The following is a 21,046-nucleotide window of genomic DNA, read 5'->3' on the forward strand; positions in this document are numbered from 1 at the left end:
ACTTAACAACCAGATAAATATGTTGGGAGACAAGGTAAACATTCTTCTAGAACAGCTCTTAGAATGATAAAGAAAGCTAGGACACATTCTACATGAACTCAGAAATGTCAACACTGCTGTGGCAGAGATCAAAAGGCATCAGGAAATTATTTTTAGGGGCGCCTGGGTGGCTCAGTTGGTTAAGCGACTGCCTTCGGCTCAGGTCATGATCCTGGAGTCCCGGGATCGAGTCCCGCATCGGACTCCCTGCTCAGCGGGGAGTCTGCTTCTCCCTCTGATCCTCTTCCCTCTCGTGCTCTCTGTCTCTCATTCTCTCTCTCAAATGAATAAATAAAATCTTTAAAAAAAAAAAAAAGGAAATTATTTTTATAGAATGGATATGTTGGGGAGCCTGGGTGGCTCAGTTGGTTAAGGGTCTGCCTTCCGCTCAGATCATGATCCCAGGGTCCTGGGATTGAGACCCGCATTGGGCTCCCTGCTCAGTGGGGAGTCTGCTTGACTCCCATTCCCTCTCTTTTCATGCTCTGTCTCTCGCTCTAATAAATAAATAAAATCTAAAAAAAAAAAAGAATGGATATGCTATCTAAGTCCAGAAAACCTAGCAGATGAATGTGTTTCATAGGTAGCAACTGGGATACAATATTTTTTAAAGTAGTAAGGAATACACAAATGAGAAGGGCACCAGCATGATGGAGATGTATAACACTTCTCCTTTGTAGGTTAGGACCGATACAAGACAAGTATAGAACTGGGCTCCTTGGTAGCAATAAATGGAGGATGCTAAAATAAGACAGGGTTGGGGAAAGGTGGGAAAAGTGCAGTTTATCATTAGAATCGAGGTACACAAAATTGTACTGAGCAAAACGTGAGTAACAGCCAGTGAGTCCTGACTTACAGAAAGGTATGGAGATGGTCACTAGAATATGGTAATCCTGGAGGCAAATAGATCTACAACCAGGAATGGTATTAATCTGTATAACCAAAAGGCATCACTTCCAACCAAAGACACTATACATTTCCCAATTTCCGAACCTAAGTCAGTGTTTGAACTAGAACCCACTCCTAAAAGTGAGATCCTGACTGCAGGATCAAGGACTTTGCAGCACTATGAAAACGGTATATGATTCTCAATTTCTCCCCTAAGAGAACCTATAACAATTGTGTAATTACTTGTTGGGAAAAGAGGAACAATAAAAATATCATAGAATTTTTGCTCACCGGGTCTGATATCCAAAGATCTGGGCATCATTAAGCCTCCAATTTAGAGTGGGATGATATGCGAGCCAGGTAGCTAATGCATTGCTTGTTCAGTATACTTTATAACATCCCACTGTGTCTAGAAGCTATGATTAATCCGTCTTTGTAGGAATAAAATGAACTTATCTGGTATGTGGGACCATGCCTTCATTGATTTTGTGACTTGTAATAAAAAGAAAATATAAGAGTAGAGAAAGTGTAATGGAAAGATCTGAAACTGCTTATAACTTCTGGCCAAGATCAAAATCTATTGTGTACATCACATTCTGGAGGATTAGTAGAGTAAGTGTTGCCTTTAAAGACCTAAAGGATGCAGAGGTGGTGGTCCCTATTACCTCTCTGTTTAATTCATAGTTGGGTCTCTATAAGAAAGAGCAACACCCTGAAGGAAGAATACTGCTGCACACTCAGCTACGTAATGGAAGCTGTTTGCCAGATGTGGCATCTATCATAATGCACATTAAGGCATCCCGAGGTACTCGGTAGGTGCCCATTAAATGATGAGTGCATTCTTATCTATCCCAATCAAAAAGGATAATCAGAAACAGTTTGCATTCACTTAGAATGGCTCAAAGTCTATATTTTCAGTCTTCCCAAAAATTATAGCTTTGCCATCTAGTCATGATATAGTCTGAATGAAGCTAGACCAACTATATTTTGGGCAGAACAGCATACCAGGTCTCTACATTGATGAATTCATGCTAATAGGACTAGTCAGGAAAGAAGTAGCTATTACATTGCCTGGGTTAGACATATGGACTTCAGAGGGTAGGCATTAAATCCTAAGAACTTTACAAATATTCGGACATGTTGAGGTGTCCATTGGTATTGGACATGCTAAAACATCTCACCACCACGCTACCTCTCCCAAAATATATTGTTTCACACATCACACCACAGAGAAAAAAGTGTAATACATTAGACTCCTCTGGTTCTTGTAGACAATGTATTTTATAGTTGGGTAGACGACAGTCCAGGTGACATGACTGACTGCCAGTTTTGATTAGAGCCCAGAGAAGGAAAGGCTTCTGTAGTAGGTCCAAGAATCAGACAAATATAAATCTAAGAAAGGAAAACATCTGACAGGATCCTTCAAGAAGGATACTTCACACCTATGAATCTTGCTCTGATCCATAGACAGATGATATCAGTGGGTAACCGTATTGATTGCACAAAAAGATAGAAAGGGACTTAGCAGATTCAGGTTGTGCTATTAAGCAGCCCTGATACTTGGACCATATAATCTGGCTAACCCAATACTATTAGAGGTATTGGTGGTAACAGACATGCCTTGTGGAGTTTATGGCAAGGCCCAATGTAATACTAACACAAGGCAGAACTCTAGAGTTCCAAAGCAAGACTCTGCCAACGGTAGTGGAGTATTTTGAAAAACATAGCAGGCATATAAATACATGATAAACCATCAGTTCATGTTCATTATGATACTACAAATAATTATCAGTCCCCACTGAAATCTGTTAGTGATGGACTCATAGCTTTTGCCCTTTATTAATTTTCAAAGTATTTATCCTGCCTTTTCTAATAAAATTTAATTTTAAGAAAGCCAACTAGATAAGGCAGTTTCCTTTTTAACAGAAGGATTCTAGCTAATAAATGGACAAGGTATAATCAAAATTGAAATATACCATTTGACAATACCTAGTTAAATAATGAAAACAAAGGATGTAGACAAAAATTATCAATGGATGCAACAACGATTACATGAAATGTTGAGAAATTTATAATGATGAGATCTGGTAAACAGTAACATAATATTATTAAAAGTAGGAAAAGCAGATTTCATATGCATCATGTAATGAGATTTGGTAGGAAGTACACAGCAGCACCTATAAAACATTGTTGCTAACCAAAAAATAAAATAAAGATCATAAATCAAGCATCCAGTTTATTCCTATACCTAACCTATAACCTATATATACCTATAACCTATTTCCAACCCTATAGGGTTAGAGGAATAAGGTAATACACCATGCCAAAGCAACTAGCCATATCCAGAATGTGAGATATCTTACAGTATGAATGACCTGGTTTTCAATTAAATTATGTGTATGTACATACACACACACACACACACACACACACACACACAGCCTGCTCTAGAATACAAATTAGACTTTGGAATAAAATTAAATGCAGTGTGGCAATGTGTGGAATTTGTAGGAATCATGTGATGTGAGCAAACCAACAGTAAAATTCATCCTTGAGTTGGGGAATTTTTGTAATTATTAGATGGTAATTATCCATTTATTTTGGTGTGTTAATAGTAAATTTTATTTAGCAATTGTCATTATCATTAGGAAATAGATATGAAGAATTCTGAATGACATGACTTGACTTGTTTTCACATACTCCCAACAAAACAGGTGATTCTCACAGATAAAGTTTGCAAAAGGTGCAGAATTGTTGCGAATGACATATGTGAGAATGACAGTATGGGCCTTCAGTATACTTTTCACCTACTCATGTACGTCTTTAATAATTTCTCAAAAGAAAAAAAAAAAAACTCTTGCTGATTTGGAAGACCAATATGTAAAAAAAAAGGTTTATAAATAAAAACTTAAAAATATAAAATAGGTTTGTCTTCTCTAACAGGGGAGATTGAGAATTTACTGTTTGTTAACAATAAAAATCAAAGGTGTGCATATGAAACGCACAGATAAGTGCTGGAGCAGACATATTTGCTTTAGAAATGTGAGTGCATTTTCTTATAGTGCAGTTTCCGCAGCCAGTGAATTTATGAACGTTGCAACGTAAATGGAAGATCCTCCATTGTGCACCAGTCAGAGATTTATCAGTTTTGAAATTGCATGAGTCTTCACATCTCCTATCTTGTACGTGCTTCAGTTCAATCTTTCATTTACTTTAAAGTTTGGGTTTTTACTGAAATTAACTAGATAGTGCATCTGCCTTGTTATCGACTCTTTTCTCTCCCACCCATGGGTTTTTACATCCTCATGTCTCCTTATCTGCCATCAGCAAATCCCATAAATAAGTGTCAGCAGAAACTGCAGGAGTGAGTTCTCAACATCCCTGCTGATTAGGCAGAAATCAGCCTGATTCTTAAATCGTTTTTATCAGAATGAGAAAGGTCATGCAAAACACACACTGCTTAAGTCTTGAGTCAGAGCTGGAAATGTAGGCCACACTCTCAGAAATGTGTAGTTTCCAAATAGCTGTGTAAGTTCAAATTGTGTTGAATGTCATTCCAACAAACTATTTAAAGATATTTAAAAAATTCTGTTCAACTCCTGAATGGTCCTGGCCTCAGAGTTCCTAGGTGCCCTAAGGCCAATAGCATACCTTCCAACACATATCCTTTGATTTGCACACACACGGGAGACCAACTACTGAAGTTCCTCACTGGTGCTGCCCAGCCAATGAATTTCAGGGGCTCTGAGCTCAACGCACCTTCCTAAAGATGGCCATAGCTGTACAATGGCTGCTTCTCCTTTGCCTACTCCTGGGGTGTTCCCTTCCACCAAGAAATTGAATTGTAATACACAAGCTAAGGCTTTGTTTGAGCCTGTGACCTACTCCATTATCATTTCAATAACTTGGTCACCTCAGTCCCTCGCAAACACAGAAAAATGCACACATCTAGACTAATGCATAAACGGAAGTGTTGGTCATGGTTGTTTAGGGTGTGGTAATTTTATTGCAGGATTGTTTTTGTCATCTTTGGATTAACACAACTACTTTACATTTTGGGGCAAAGTGTGATTTGAATGAAGTGGATCTTTCTCTTCAGGGTTAGAGACTGCTCAATAAAAACAAAAATGTACATAGGGGCTTCATTTAATGAACACAGAGCTACTAAACATTCATAGTAAATGAATTGTGAGAAGTAGCAGCTCTTTATCTTACTCTAGTCTTTCAATTTCAATAACCAGAGATAAGAAGGCAATAGCAAGAGAAAACATAACCACATTGCCAGAAGGGCAAAACGAATTTTAGGTCTTTCTGAGTGCTGTTGTGTGTATCTCTTATGTGTTCAAGTATTACTCTTCCTCTTTGAAATGCCAGGCTAATTCTCCTTAAGAGAATCTCAATTCAAAACAAAATAATTGAATCAGAAAAAGAACAATTGCCAATTAACACTGAATATTATATGATAATACAGACAGCAAAAAGCTTAAGTCAAATTTATAATCCTTCAAAATTCCTATGAATTAAATAGCAAATAGGTACTCATGAGGGTGTGGGGAATTATATAAATATGGAATTGTGGTCACACAGGACAATGACTGGAAGAGAAAAGTGCTAATATGCCCCAGTAATTCAGAAACATATGAGAGAGAATTTGTCTGAGCTATTAACTGCCAGTAGCAGTAAATTCCAAGGACAGTGAATCTTCAATTAATTTTCCTACTAAAACTTTTGAAGGGCCTTCAGGCTTATTCAGATCATTAGAATTGCTTTACAGGCCCTAAACAAGAAACCCTATTTGCTGTTATGGAAGAGAAAGTTTGCAGCTGGGAGCCTAAAATGACTAGATTCCTGTAAAAATTCAGAGGAATTTTTTTTCCCCTTCAAATTAGTAAATATCTCAATCTTAAACATTCAAGAAAACATTTTCCCTGATAGATTTTTTTCTGTTTTCCCACAAAATCCACTTACTTCAAAATGCAATGTTTTATTTTTGTTTACTTTTCATTCCACAGGGTGGAGACAGTCATAAATGATTGCAATAGATTACATTTTAAAGGAAAAAATGTTTAAAATTTTTCAAAAAGTTGGCATCTAAGATGCCACAACATATTGGATGGATCTCCCCTCACATCCCTTCTCTGTCTTACGGCGACTACATATGCCCCTCCTTTTCCCCCTCTCTTTTTGTCTCTGAAGTGAAGCTCCTTAGCAAAGACTCAGCACACCTTCTGAACTTTTATTCTTTATGTGCCTTCATATTTTCCAGCGCTTATCCTACTGAAACTATTAATAATCATTTCTCATGGGGTTATGTCAAGCCATCAATTAGATTAAAATTGGCAAATTGTGTTAGAGTATAAACTTTAAGCAGAGGTATTTTTCTGGGAAAAAAATTATTTTAATGCGTTAGTTGTAATGGGTTGAGTAATGCCCCCTCAATATCCATGTCTACCCAGAGCCTCAGAATGTGACTTTATTTGGGATTTGGGTCTTTGTAGATATAAGATGGCATCATATTAGATTAGGGGAAACCCTAAATACAAAGAGCAAATGACCATCGACATACATATAAGAATGCAATGCATAAATGGAAACAAATTGGAGTGACACATCTACAAGTCAAGGAATGCCAAGGATGCCAGCAAGAACTAGTAGCTAGGAGAGAGGCATGGGGTGATTTCTCCCTCAGATTCTCCAAAAGGAACCAATCCTGCCTATGCTTTCATTTTGAACTGCTCACCACCAGATATGTGAGAGAATATATTTGTTGTGTTAAGCCACCCAATTGGTGGTAATGTGTTATGGATGCCCTATGAAAAATATGGTAGTTTAAAGTTTTAAAGTTTTAAAATGTTTTTCCATATAAAACAAAAGATATATTTGAGTGGAAAATAGGTTCCTTTTTTTCTTACAAATTTAATAAGAGAATAAGATGAAATATTATAATGCCACCACTTTTTCACTGCTACCCCCAGGCCCAAATAGTTTTGTTTTTCTCTGTTACAGTGATATTTGGTAGGAAAATTAAGAAATACTAATCTTTGAAAATTCACAATCACTGCTAGCTGTTACATTCAAAAGCCTCTTGATTTTTGACATCCTCAAAACTACAGACCAATTTATTAAAAACAAAAATTTTCCTTTTTTGTCTTCTGACATGGAATCACCTACTTTCACTTCTTGCCCTTTCCTGTCTGTATACGGGATCTTATTTTTTCTCTGAGCATTCTAAACATGGCATTATTTTATAACTTTATCTTTGTTTTATTATGCACTGCTTCTCATCTATGTCTAAGTTAATCCCAAATTTACGTTTCAACAAATCACATCTCTAGCCTGTATTCCCAACAGGCCTCTTCAGTTGCATATTATGTTGTCTTCTTGTCCATCATATGTCTCATTTATCTCCATGTCCCACACTGAACTTTTTACCCAATCTTTCTTATATTTCTGACAAATTAGGTATAGGACTTACCATTCCTCTTATGGCACCAGAATTCTAAAGTCAACAGGCTCAAAACCTTATATCCTTTCTTACTACATTCTCTTTCTTTCTCATCGCTTTCTCTCTCCTAAAACAATAAAACAAATATAACATTTAGTGATTGCCTTCTTTGTGGTAGAACCTGAGCTAGGTGCTACTGCTTTAGCCATCATGGTCCCAGCAAGAAACAGCGGGTACATTCAAAATGAGTAATCAAAATAAAGCAGAGGAATATGAGTAGGGTTAAAGGAAATCAACAGAATGAGAAGATCACCCTGGATATATGAGCAGTTGGAAGCTGGCTGTTGTCACCCCTAAGCCTGAAGGGATAAAGGGGAAAGAGCTGTTTCCAGAAGCCAGAGAGAGCAAAAAGTATAATACAGCTGTAAAAGGTAGGTTGTGAAACAGAAAGGTGACCTTTTATAAAATGCTCTGCAGAGGGAAACTTGAAAGGACAAATATCCCAAACTTACTCTCCTCCCATATACCCTAGCTCTTATCACTTAGAGTACACCTCCTATTGGCTGAACCCAAATAAGAACCAAAATGAAAGGGGTCTTCTTGAAGTATCCCAAAGATGTCAGCTTATTTGGGCACAGAATCCAAGAAGGAATGCGTGGGACAATACATATTTTATTGTCAGACACTTATAGCTAGTATTTTTTAAAGTATGTACATAATTTTTGTTTTAGGTAGATACACTCTATAATCTCTTTCTAATCTAATATTTTCTTTTCCACCATAACCTAAGTCCTGAATTGTTCCTGTCTAGGCTTTCTGTACTGCCTTTTTTTTTTCACCTCTCTTCATTCCAGTCCATTTTTAGATGATGGTTTGATTAATTATTGTAAATAGCAATGACAACACAAACTTGTCTCCAACCAAAAAGAGACAAGAAGAAACACATGGTTTAGCACAAGGCAAACATCAGACTCAGACTCAGATATGACACAGATGCCAGAATGATCAGCCAGGAAATTTAGCCTAACCATGACTAACATGTTAAGAGCTTTAATGTAAAAGTAGGTATCACTGGCAATGTAAGCAGAGAGATGAAAAAAATCTAAGAATAAAAAGAAATGCTAAAACAAAAACACTGTAGCTGTAAACAAAAACACTGTAAATGTAGAATGTCTTTGCTGGGCTCATTAGTTCAGTCCACAAGACCAGGGAAAGAATCAGTGAGCTTGGAGATAGGTTAAAAGAAATTTCCCAAACAGAAATTCAAGGAGACAAAATAATGTAAAACAAAACAAAACAAAAACAGAGCATCCAAAACTGTGGGACAGACTTCTCGGAAGAAGGTGGAATAGGAGAATCCTAAGCTCACCTGGTCCCACAGACATACTTAGATAACAGTCACATCCAACCATGCACATCAGTGCATCCAACCCAGAAAATGACCCAAAGACTGACAAAACTTTCCACAGTTAATTGTAGAAAGGAGAACATATGCAAAAGAGTAAGAGGGATGGAGACATGGTTGGAAACCAAACTCCTGGTGAGAGTAACCACAAACAGGAGGGACAGGACAAACACAGAAAAGGAAGAGCAGTGGACCCCACATCAGGCACCCCAGACACAGGGGACCTGCACTGGGAAGATGAGTCCCCATAACACTTGGCTTTGAAAACCAGTTGGGCTTAACTTCATGAGTTTTTATAACTAGTGGGGTTTAACTCCTTAAAAATCAGCATGCTCAGCTATGGCAGAGCTGGGGGGCAATAGGAAACTGAGTCCCCACCCTTAAAGAAACAGCATAACAAAAAACCCCACTGAGATACAGCATAGAAGCAGCAGTTTGAAAACTTGTATGGTGTATAACCGCCTGAAGGAGGTTTATTTACTAATAAATACTATTTATTTACTAATCTCAGAATATATGCTGAGGAACAGAGGTCTTCAGGAGACTTCTCTAAGAACAAAAGAGTTGGCAGGCACCATTTCTCTCTCCACTCTCAGCCTAAGTAGCCTGATACCTGCAGGAAAGAGCATGAACACTTTCCATCTAGCTTGGTAACACCATCAACTCCACCCCCATGTTCTGCTGATCTGCCCCATCCAACTGGCCCCATATGGTAGGAGTCCCTCCAAAGAAGCTCTTGTCATGTCTTATCTTACAAGCAGTCCTTCTAGGGACCTGCACCACTCCAAAGCGACTCCTGCCCTGAGGAGAAGGGAAGATAACCACACACACCAGTGCATTCAGAAGCCAAACCTTATAAATGATGATCCAGGGAAAGTGTCCTGCAATCAGTGTCTCTGTAGCCATAGCAGGCATCTGGCCTGGCTGCCAGCCCTGTCCACCAATGAAATCCTCTCCAGGGGCAAGGCAAAGAAAGCATGCTGAAGGTCTGTTCCTGCAGCTGGACTGGGGACAGATATTTGATTTGGCTGCAGGCCTCTCAGGAGACAATACAAGGAGAGTGCCCTGCAGCTCAGTGTGACTGTAGCCCCCAGCAAACAGGCTGAGGTTAGGCATCTGGTCTGATTGCAATACTGCCCAACTCCAAGCCTATGATTGGCCTCTTAACAGCAAATCTGGCCCACAGCAGGCACAGTGGGAGGTTGCATCCAACTGGACTAAAGGCAAACAAGGCTCAGCCACAACAGTAGGGTGTACACAACACACAGAGGAAACACCCTTGAAGTGCCTGGTTCTGGTGAATAGGGGACATTGCACTACAAGGCAGCACAGGAGCTCTTCTACATAGGGCCACTATTTTCAAGATCAGGAGATGTAACAGATTTTCCCAATACACAGAAACAATCACAGAGTTAGATAAAATGAGGAGACAGAGGAAATATGTCCCTCAAATGAAAGAACAGAATAAAACCATAACAAAAGAGTTTAATAAAACAGAGATAAGCAATATACCCGATGAAGAACTTAAAGTAACGGTCATAAAGTTACTTCCCTAAATACACTAGAAGGAATCCAGGCAGATTAGAGGAAACAGAAGAATGGATCAGCGAGCTGGAAGACAGAGCATTGGAAAGCAACCAAGATGAAAAGCAAAAAGAAAAAAAAATAAATAAAAATGTAAAAATAGATCAAGGGAACTCAGTGATATCAAGTATAATACATTCACATTATAGGGCTCCCAGAAAGAGAAGAAAGAGAAAAGAGGGCAGAAAATTCATTTGAAGAAACAGTGGTTGAAAAGTCCCTGAATCTGTGGAAGAAAACAAGACATCCAGATCCAGCAGGCACAGAGAACCCTGCACTAAAATAAAATAAAAATAAAATAAAATCAATCCAAGGAGGTCCACAACCAGGCACATAATTAAAATAGCAAAAAGTAGTGATAAAGAAAAAGTTTTAAAAGCAGCAAGAGAAAACAGTTACATACAAGGGAAATTCCAAAGGCTATGAGATGATTTTTCAGCGGGAAGTTTATAAGTCAGAAGGGAATGGAATGTTATATTCAGAGTGCTAAAAGGAATGAACGTGCAACCAAGAAAACTCTACCAAGAATACTCTACCCAGAAATACCATTTAGAATAGGAGTGGTTAAGAGTTTCCCAAACAAAAATTAAAGAGGCTCATCACCATTAAACCAACCTTACGAGAAAGGTTAAAGGGATTTCTTTGAGTGGAAAGAAAATGCCATAATCAAAGGTATGAACATCATGAAAGGAGAAGAAGACTTTAGAGATAAATGCAAACACAATCAAAGTAGTAGATTAATCACTTTTAAAACTAGTACAGAGGTTAAAGCACAAAAGCACTAAATCAATTATAAAAACCTGTCAAGACTCACAAAATAAAAGGATGTAAATATGACATCATATATATAAAACTTGGGTGGGACGGAGTAAAAATTCAGTGCTTTTAGAATGACTTCAAACTTAAGCAACCATCAACTTAACATAGACTGCTATATGAATAAGATGCTATATAATGAGCCTAGAGGTAACTACAAAACAAAACCTGTACTAGATATGCAGGAAATAAAGAAAGGAATCTAAGCATATCATCAAAGAAAGCCATCAAACCACAAGTGAAGAGAGTAAGAGAAGAAAAGACCAGAGAATACAAAAACAACTTTAAAACATCTAACAATACGGCAATAAGTACATACCTATCAATAATTACTTTGGATGTAAATAGACTGATTACTCTAGTCAAAGACATAAAGTGACTGAATAGATAAAAAAACAAGACCTTCTATATGCTGCCTACAAGAGACTCATGTGAGACCTAAAGACACATGTAGATCAAAACTGAAGAGATAGAAAGACAGTTATCATGCAAATGGAAGTGAAAAGGAAGCAGTGGTAGTGATATTATATCAGACAAAATAGGCTATAAAACAAAGATCATAACAAGACTCAAAGAAGCACACTACCATAGCACATACCCTCCCCAATGTTTATCACCCAGCCACCCCATCCCTCCCACCCCCCACCACTCCAGCAACCCTCCATTTGTTTCCTGAGATTAAGAATTCCTCATATCAATGAGGTCATATGATACATGTCTTTCTCTGATTGACTTATTTCATTCAGCATTAATACCCTCCAGTTCTATCCACATCATTGCAAATGGCAAGATTTCATCCCTTTTGATGACTGCATAATATTCTGTTGTACATGTATATGTGCTATGGTGAGTGCTGTGAATTGTGTAAGATTGTTGAATCACAGACCTGTACCTCTGAAACAAATAATAAATTATGTGTTAAAAAGAAGATGAAGAAGAAGAAGAAGATGTTGATAGCAGGTGGGAAGAATGAATGGGGGAAACTGGAGGTGGAGATGAACCATGAGAGGTGATGGACTCTGAGAAACAAACTGAAAGTTCTAGAGGGGAGGGGGTGGGGGGATGGGTTAGCCTGGTGAAGGCTATTAAAGAGGGTACGTTCTGCATGGAGCACTGGGTGTTACATGCAAACAATGAATCATGGAACACTGCATCAAAAACTAATGATGTAATGTATGGTGATTAACATAACATAATAATAAAAAAAAGAAGCACACTACATTACGATAAAGGGAACATCCAACAAGAAGATATAACAATTGCAAATATCTATGTACTCAATATGGGAGCACACAGATACATAAAGCAACTAACAGTAAGGAATACAGTAACAGTAGGTGACTTTAACATTCCATTTACATCAATGGATAGATCATCCAGACACACACATACACACACCATCAATAAGGAAACACTGGCTTTGAATGATACATTGGACTGGATGGATCTAACATATATTCAGAATATTTCATGCAAAAACTGCAAAATACACATGTTTTTTTCAAGTGCACATGGAACATTCTCCACAACAGATCCCCTGTTGCATCACAAACAAATCTCAAATTCAAAACAATTGAAATCATGTCATGCATCTTTTCTGACCACAGCCAAAAATCAATCACAAGAAAAAATCTGGGAACACAAATACCTGGAGACTAAATAACATGCTACTAAACAAAATGAGTCAACCAAGAAATCAAAATATTCATAGAGACAAAGAAAATGAAAACATAACTGTCCAAAATCTTTGCAGCAAGAGCTGTTCTAAGAATGAAGATTATAGCAATATAGGCCCTATGAACAGAAGAAAAATCTCAAATAAAAAACCTAACCTTACACGTAGAGGAGCTAGAAAAAGAATAATAAATAAAGCCCAAGGTCAGTAGAGAGAAGAAAATAATAAAGGTTAGAGCAGAAATAAATGAATAGAGAATTAAAAAAAAAAAAAAGAACAGACAGTAAAACCAGGAACTGGTTCTTTGAAAAGATCAACAAACCTATCCTCCCCCTCCCAAATCTACCCCCCCAAAAGAGCAAAGACTCAAATAGAATCAGAAATAAAGGAGAAATAACAACCAACACTGCAGAAATACAAAGAATTACAATATTATGAAAATTATAGGCCAACAAATTGATCAACCTAAAAGAAAATAATAAATTCCTAGAAAAATAATATTCCAAAACTAGGTCAGGAAGAAATAGAAAATTTGAACAGAATGAATTCTAGCAATAAAGTTTAATCAACAATCAAAAAATTCCAATACACAAAAGTCCAGGACCAGATGGCTTCACAGGTGATTCTACCAAACCCTTAAACAAGATTTAATACCTATTATTCTCAAACTATTCCAAAAAACAGAAAAGGAAGGAAGCTTCCAAATTCATTCTATGAGGCCAGCATTACCCTGACACAAAACCAGATAAAGGCATCACAAAAAAAAAGGGAACTACAGGCCAATATCTCTGATGCACAAGGATGCAAAAATCCTCAACAAAATATTAACAAAACAAATCCAATAATACACTAAAAAAATCATTTAACACAATCAAGTGAGATTTATTCCAGGGACATAAGGTTGGTTAGATATTCACAAATCAGTCAACATAATGCATAACATTAATAAGAGAAAGGATAAAAACTATATGATCATCTCAATAGATGCAGAAAAAGCATTTGACAAAATATAACATCCATTCATGATAAAAACCCTCAACAAAGTAGGTTTATAGGGAACATACCTCAATATAATAAAGGCCACATATGAAAAACCTAAATGGTGAAAAGCTGAGAGCTTTTCCTCTAAGATCAGAAACAAAACAAGGATCTCACCAGTTTTATTCAACATAGTACTGGAAATCCTAGCTACAGCAATCAAACAAGAAACAAAAGGCATCCAAATTGGTAAGGAAGAAATAAAATTTTCACTATTTGCAGAATACATACTATACATAGAAATCCAAAGACTCCACCAAAAAACTACTAGAACTGATAAATGAATTCAGTAAAGTCACAGGATACAAAATCAATATACGGAAATCTGTTCACTTCTATATACTACTAATAAAGTAGCAGAAAGAGAAATTAAGAAAACGATCCCATTTACAATTGTACCAAAAACAATAAAATGCCTACAAATAAAATTAACCAAGGAGGTGAAAGACCTATACTCTGAAACCTATAAGCAATGATGAAAGAAATTAAAAATGACCTGAATGGAAAGATATTCCATGCTCATGGGTTGAGAAAACATATACTATTAAAATGCCCAGTCTACTCAAAGCAATCTATAGGTTCAATGCAATCCCTCTCACAATACCAGCATTTCCTCCAGAAGTAGAACAAATAATCCTAAAATTTGTATGGAACCATAAAAGGCCATGAACAGCCAAAGCAGTCTCGAGAAAGAAGAACAAATTCACAAATTCCAGATTTCAAGATATATTGCAAAGCTGTGGTAATCAAAACAGTATGGTACTGGCACAAAAAAACCCCAGATCAATGGAATGGAACATATAGTCTAGAAATAAACCCACACTTTAATGGTCAATTAATCTTCAACAAAGTAGGCAAGAATATGGGAAAAAACTCTTCAATAAATAGTTCTAGGAAAACTGGACCAACCGCTACATGCAAAAGAATGAAACTGGACCACGTTCTTATCCCATACACAAAAATAAACTCAAAATGGTTTCAAAACCTAAAAAGGGGAGCTGAAATCTAAAACTCCTAGAAGAAAACATAGGTAGTGATCTCTTTGACAGTCGTAGAAATATTTTTCTAGATGTGTCTCCTCTGGCAAAGTGAACAAAAGCAAAATTAAATGTTTGAGACCACACCAAAATAAAAAGCTTTTGCACAGTGAAGGAAACCATCAACAAAATGAAAAGACAACCTACAGAATGGGAGAAGATATTTGCAAATGACATATCTGATAAGGGGTTAATATCCACAATATATAAAGAATTTATACAACTCAACACCAAAATAATCAAATAATCCAACTAAAAATGGGCAGAAGACATGAATGGACATTTTCCCAAAGAAGACATCCAGATGGCCAATAGATACATGAAAAGATGTTCAATGTCACTAATAATCAGGAAAATGCAAAGCAAGACCACAATGAGATATCAGGTTACACCTGTCAGAATTGTTAAAAGACCTAACAAGTGTTGGTGAGGATGTGGAGAAAAAGGAACCCTCATACACTGTTCATGGCAATGTCTGGACCTTAAATGCAATTTTAAATGCAATCATATGTAACCTTACAAAATAGATGAACAGGTAGAACTGACACAGACAAAAGAGAAGGCAGTGTGACCCCTATGGCAGAGATCAAAATGATAAAACCACAAACCAAGGAATACTGGCCCTGCCAGAGCTGGAAGAGATAGGGCACAGATTCTCCTCTCCAGCCTCCAGAATCTCCTTTACAGCCCTGCTGGCACCTTGATTTTTAGATCAGTAAGTAAAACAGATTCGGGGATTTTAGCCTTCACAGCAGTAAGAGTTTTTTTTTTTTTTTTTTTATTGTTTTAAGCCATCAAGTTTATGGTAATTTTTATAGCAACCACAGGAAACTAGTATTATATTCAAACTACAAAAAGCCAAAGGCAAAGAGAAAACCACAAGCAGAATATGAGGAAAAAATAAACAAAAATTAATTCCAATGATTTGAAAATGTTTAAAACACAAAACATTAATCCACCTATATCAACAATCACTGAAAATATTAATGGTCTAAATATCCCAATTATCAGAGTAGATGACAAAACATAATAAAACTGTATACACTATACAAGAAAGCCACTTTAAAGACTCAAAGGAATGGAGAGAGATATAACATGCTAATGTAACCAAATCAACCTGAGTTCACTCCTGGGTAAGTCATAGGAACCACACCAGGTGAGTTGTCACACAAAGAAAACATTATTTGCAGCAAATAAGGAGATCATGGGGAATAGCTTTCAAAGCCATGACTCCCTGAGAGAGGGTGGAATGGGATCCTTTGGTTTAGGGTTAGGATGAATATTTAGATAGGGAATTCTTGTCATGATATGTAGCGGCAGGCATAATGTCACACATGTGCCTTAAGGAAACATGCTTATTCAATCACTGTCTATTATGTAAATGAGGCTGAGGCTCCTCCTTGAGTGGATATTTTAGTATTATAATGAGGTAAAGATAATTAGGTCATTCCAGGCATTAACTCCATGGTCCATCTGTACAGGCACACGTTGGAACTTTAGCTCAAAGGATCTGGGTGGCCTGGGCCATAAGGAAGTCTTGTCTGTGCAGTCTCTGTCACCTGAGGGGTGGTTTGGGGTTTCATTTGCCTGAATTATGAGGTAAATGGGAAAGAAGTGCTTAAGGAAAAATGAAAGACAAAGGTTAGTGAGTATAAGCAGGTGGATGGTAAATGTCAGGTCTTGGCGTCTAGCTAGTGACACTAAGACTAGCCAGAATGTTGGAGTAGCTATATTAATTTCAGACAAAGCAGATTTCAGAACAGAGAGTTTTATCAGTTTTCAAGGACACTTTATAGTGTTAAGGGGGTAAATTATCTAAGAAGACATAACAATGTCTGCACCTAAAAACAGATTGAAATACATGAAGCAAAAACCCAGCCCTCAAGAGATTTAGAAAAACTCTCCATTGCTTAAACATGGCTGCTAATAGTGACTTCCTTCCAAAGAGTACAGTGTGGAAGGAAAGGGAGAAAAAGGATATTTTGTAGTGGAGAAACCTATAAGCACTACCTCAGCCCTTGGATAAAAGTTAGCATCAATAGTGATAAATATGTTGATAATTGGTACAGTCATGTTGATAGTATGATGTAATGATAGCCCTTTACCTCCCTCGTCTTCCCCCTGCAAAAAACACATAACCTCAATCTAATTGTGAGCAAAGTAGCTGACAAATCTCAAGCAATAAACTTTCAATAAAATACCTGACCAATATACTCGTCAAAACTCTGAAAGTCTTCCAAAACAGGGAGAGTCTGAAAAACTGTCACAGCCAACAAGGGGAAAAGGAGACATGTTAACAAAATGGATTTTAGTATTCCAGATGAGATTTTGGTACGGTAAGAAACATCAGGCAAAAGTAAGGATTTTTAAAGAGGGTATAGGTTTCAGTTAATAATAATATGTTGATATTACTTGTTAATTTTAACAAATAGAGCATACTCATGGAAGATTTTAGTAGGGGCATCTCTGTGGAGCATACACTGGAACTCTATATCATCCTTATAATTGAATTTAAGTTAAAAATTCTAACAAACTTTGTATAAAAATATTTTCTGGGAAAATATGTATATACAATGCCTCACCTGCATTTATAGAAATCTGTATAAAATTTTTAGTTACACAATTTACAAATTCTAAACAATTTTTTTTTTGCCCTTTTAAACCTAACATATCCTTTCCATAATAAACTCAGTATACTCAGAACAGTAAGAACTGTTTTTTTTTTAAAGACAAAATAGACAAATCTTTAGCAAGATGCACTAAGAAAAAAAAGACTCAAAGTCAGAAATGAAAGAGGCATTACAACTGATATCACCATAGAAATACAAAGGATAAGAGATTACTATGAGCAATTATATGCCAAAAACCTGGAAACCTGGAAGGAATGGGTAAATTCCTGGAACTATATAACCTACCACAACCGAATCATGAAGAGATAGGAAAAAGAACAGACCAATTACTAGTAAGAAAATCTGATCAGTAATCAAAAACCTGCCAATAAAAAATAAAGTCTGGGACCAGATGACCTTACTGGTAAATACTACCAAACCTTTACAGAAGAATCAATACCAATCCTCAAACTCATCAAAAAAATTGAAAAGTAGGGAACGAGTCCAAATCCATTTAATGAGGCAGCATTACCTTGATACCAAACAGACAAGGACACTATAAGAAATTACAGGCCAGTATCCCGGATGATCACAGACGCAAAAATCCTCAAGGAAATATTAGAAAACTGAATTCAATAGTACATTTAAAAAATCATATGCCATTATCAAGTGGGATTTATTCCAGGGACATAAGAATGGTCAAACCTCCATAAAATCAGTATGATATATGACATTAACAAAATGAAAGATAAAAATCATAATAATTTCAATAGACGCAGGAAAAAAATATTTGACAAAATTCAACATCTTTTCGTGATAAAAACTAACAAATGTGGTTAGAAGGAACATAATAAAGGCCATATATGACAAGCCCACAGCTCACATCATACTCAACAGTGAAAAGCTAAAAGCTATTCCTCTAAGATCAGAAGCAAGACAAGGATGCCATTCTTATTCAACACAGTACTGGAAGTCCTAGCCAGAGCAATTAAACAAGAAAAGAAATATGAGGCATCCAAATCAGAAGGGAAGAATAAAACTGCCTCTATTTGCAGATGATATATTATATATGGAAAACCCTAAAGATGCCACCAAAAATAAATGTCGGAATAAATGAAATTCAGTGAAGTTGCAGGATATAAAAATCAACATCAGAAATCAGCTGCATTTCTATACACTAACAAACTATCAGAAAGAGAAATTAAGAAAATAATCTCATTTCATATATAACATAAAAAAAAAACCCTTAGAAATAAATTTAACCAGAGGTGAAAAATCTATACAGGTTTAGCCTGGAAATATTGTGGGTTCAGTTCCAGACCACCACAATAAAGCAAATATCACAATAAAGCAAATATCAAATTATTATTTTTTTGTTTCCCAGTGAATATAAAAGTTGTATTTATACTCTAGTCTATTAAGTGTGCAACAGCAATATGTCTAAAACAATGTATATGCCTTTAAAAAATACTTTATTGTTTAAAAAAATGTTAGTCATTATCTGAGCTCCCAGTTGTTGGTGATGGGTCTTGCCCTGATGTTGACAGCTTCCAACTGATCAGGGTGTTGAATGCTGGAGATTGGGGTAGTTGTGGTGATTTAAAAAAATAAAACAGTGAAGGACTCTTCCTTTCATGAAGGATTTCTCCATAGCATGCCATGTTGTTTGACAGCATTTCATCCATATTTAAACTTCTTTCAAAATGGGAGTCAATCCTCTCAAACCCTGACACTGCTTTATCAACTAAGTTTATGTAGTATTCTACATCCTTTGTTGTCATTTCAACAATCTTCACAGAATCCACTCCTGATGAAGATGCTATCCCAAGAAACCATTTTTTTTGCTCACCTATAAGAAGGAACTCCTCATCTGCTCAAGTTTTATCATGAGATTGCAGCAATCCAGTCACATCTTCAGGCTCCACTGCTAATTCTAGTTCTCTTGATATTTCCACCACATCTGCTGTTACTGCCTCCACTTGAACCCCTCAAAGTCATCCATGAGCATTAGAATCAACTTCTTCCAAACTCCTGTTAATGTTGATATATTGACTTCTTCTCATGAATTATAAATGTTCTTAATGGCATCTAAAATGGTGAATTATTTCCAGAAGGTTTTCCATTGACTTTGCCCAGTTCCATCAGAGGAATTACTATCAATGGCAGTTACAGCCTTACAAAGGCATTTCTTCAATAATAAGACTTCAAAGTCAAAATTCCTCCTTGATCCATGGCCTGCAGAATGGATATTGTGTTAGCAGGCATGAAAACAACATTAATCTTGCTGTATATCCCACCAGAGCTCTGAAATGACCAGGTGCACTGTCAATGAGCAGTAATGTTTTGAAAAGAAAGGTTTTTTTTTGTTTGTTTGTGTTTTGTTGTTGTTGTTGTTTTTTTCCTGAGCACTGGATTTCAATAATGGGCTTAAAATATTCAGGAAACCATGTTGTAGACAGATACGCTGTCATGCAGGGTTTTTTGTTCCATTTATAGAGCACAGGCAGAGGAGATACAGCATAATTATTAAGGGCCCTACTACAATTTTCAGATTGGTGAAAGAGCACTGGATTCAGCTTCAAATCCCCAGCTGCATTAGTCTCTAACAGGAAAGTTAGCCTGTCCTTTGAAGCTCTGAAGCCAGGCATTGGCTTGTCCTCTCTAGCTATGAAAGTCCTAGATGGCATTGTCTTCTAATATTAATCTGTTTCATCTATACTGAAAAACTATTGTTTAGTGTATCAAACTTCACTAATTATCTTAGGTAGATCTTCTGGCTAACTTGCTGTAGATTCTAAATAAGCACTTGCTTCACCTTGTACTTGATGTTCTAGAGATAGCTTCTTCCCTTAAACCTCATGAACCAATCTCTGCTGGCTTCAAACTTGTCTTCTGCAGCTTCCTCACCTCTCCAGCCTTCACAGAATTGGAGAGAGTTAGGGCCTTGCCCTGGATTAGGCTTTGGATTAAAGGAATGTTGTGGCTGGTTTGACCTTCTATCCAGACCACTAAAATTTTCTCCCTATCAGGAATAAGCTGATTTCACTTTCTTATCATTCATGTGTTCACTAGACTAACATTTTTAATCTCCTTCAAGAACATTTCCTTTGCATTCACAACTTGGCTAACTGGCACAAGAGGCTTAGCTTTTGCCCTATTTCAGCTTTCCACATGTCTTCCTCACTAAGCTTAATCATTTCTGGCTTTTAATTCAAAGACATGTGAACTCTTCTTTTCACCTAAACATTTAGAAGTCATTGTAGGATTATTAATTGGACTAATTTCAGTATTGCTGTGTCTTAGGGCACAGAGATGACCAAGGAGAGGGAGAGAGATGGAAAATAGCCAGCCAGTGGAACAATCAAAATACACAGAACGTTTATTAAGTTTGCCATCTTGTAGAGCAGGATACATGGCACCTCAAAACAATATTAACATCAAAGATCAGTGATCAAAGATCACCATGAAAATTATAATGAAAAAGTTTTAAATATTGTGAGAATTACCAAA

The sequence above is a fragment of the Callorhinus ursinus genome, unplaced genomic scaffold (genome assembly GCF_003265705.2).
Source record: "Callorhinus ursinus isolate GAN/ISIS: 27379988/994484 unplaced genomic scaffold, GSC_fseal_2.0 scaffold6, whole genome shotgun sequence".
Taxonomy (NCBI): domain Eukaryota; kingdom Metazoa; phylum Chordata; class Mammalia; order Carnivora; family Otariidae; genus Callorhinus; species Callorhinus ursinus.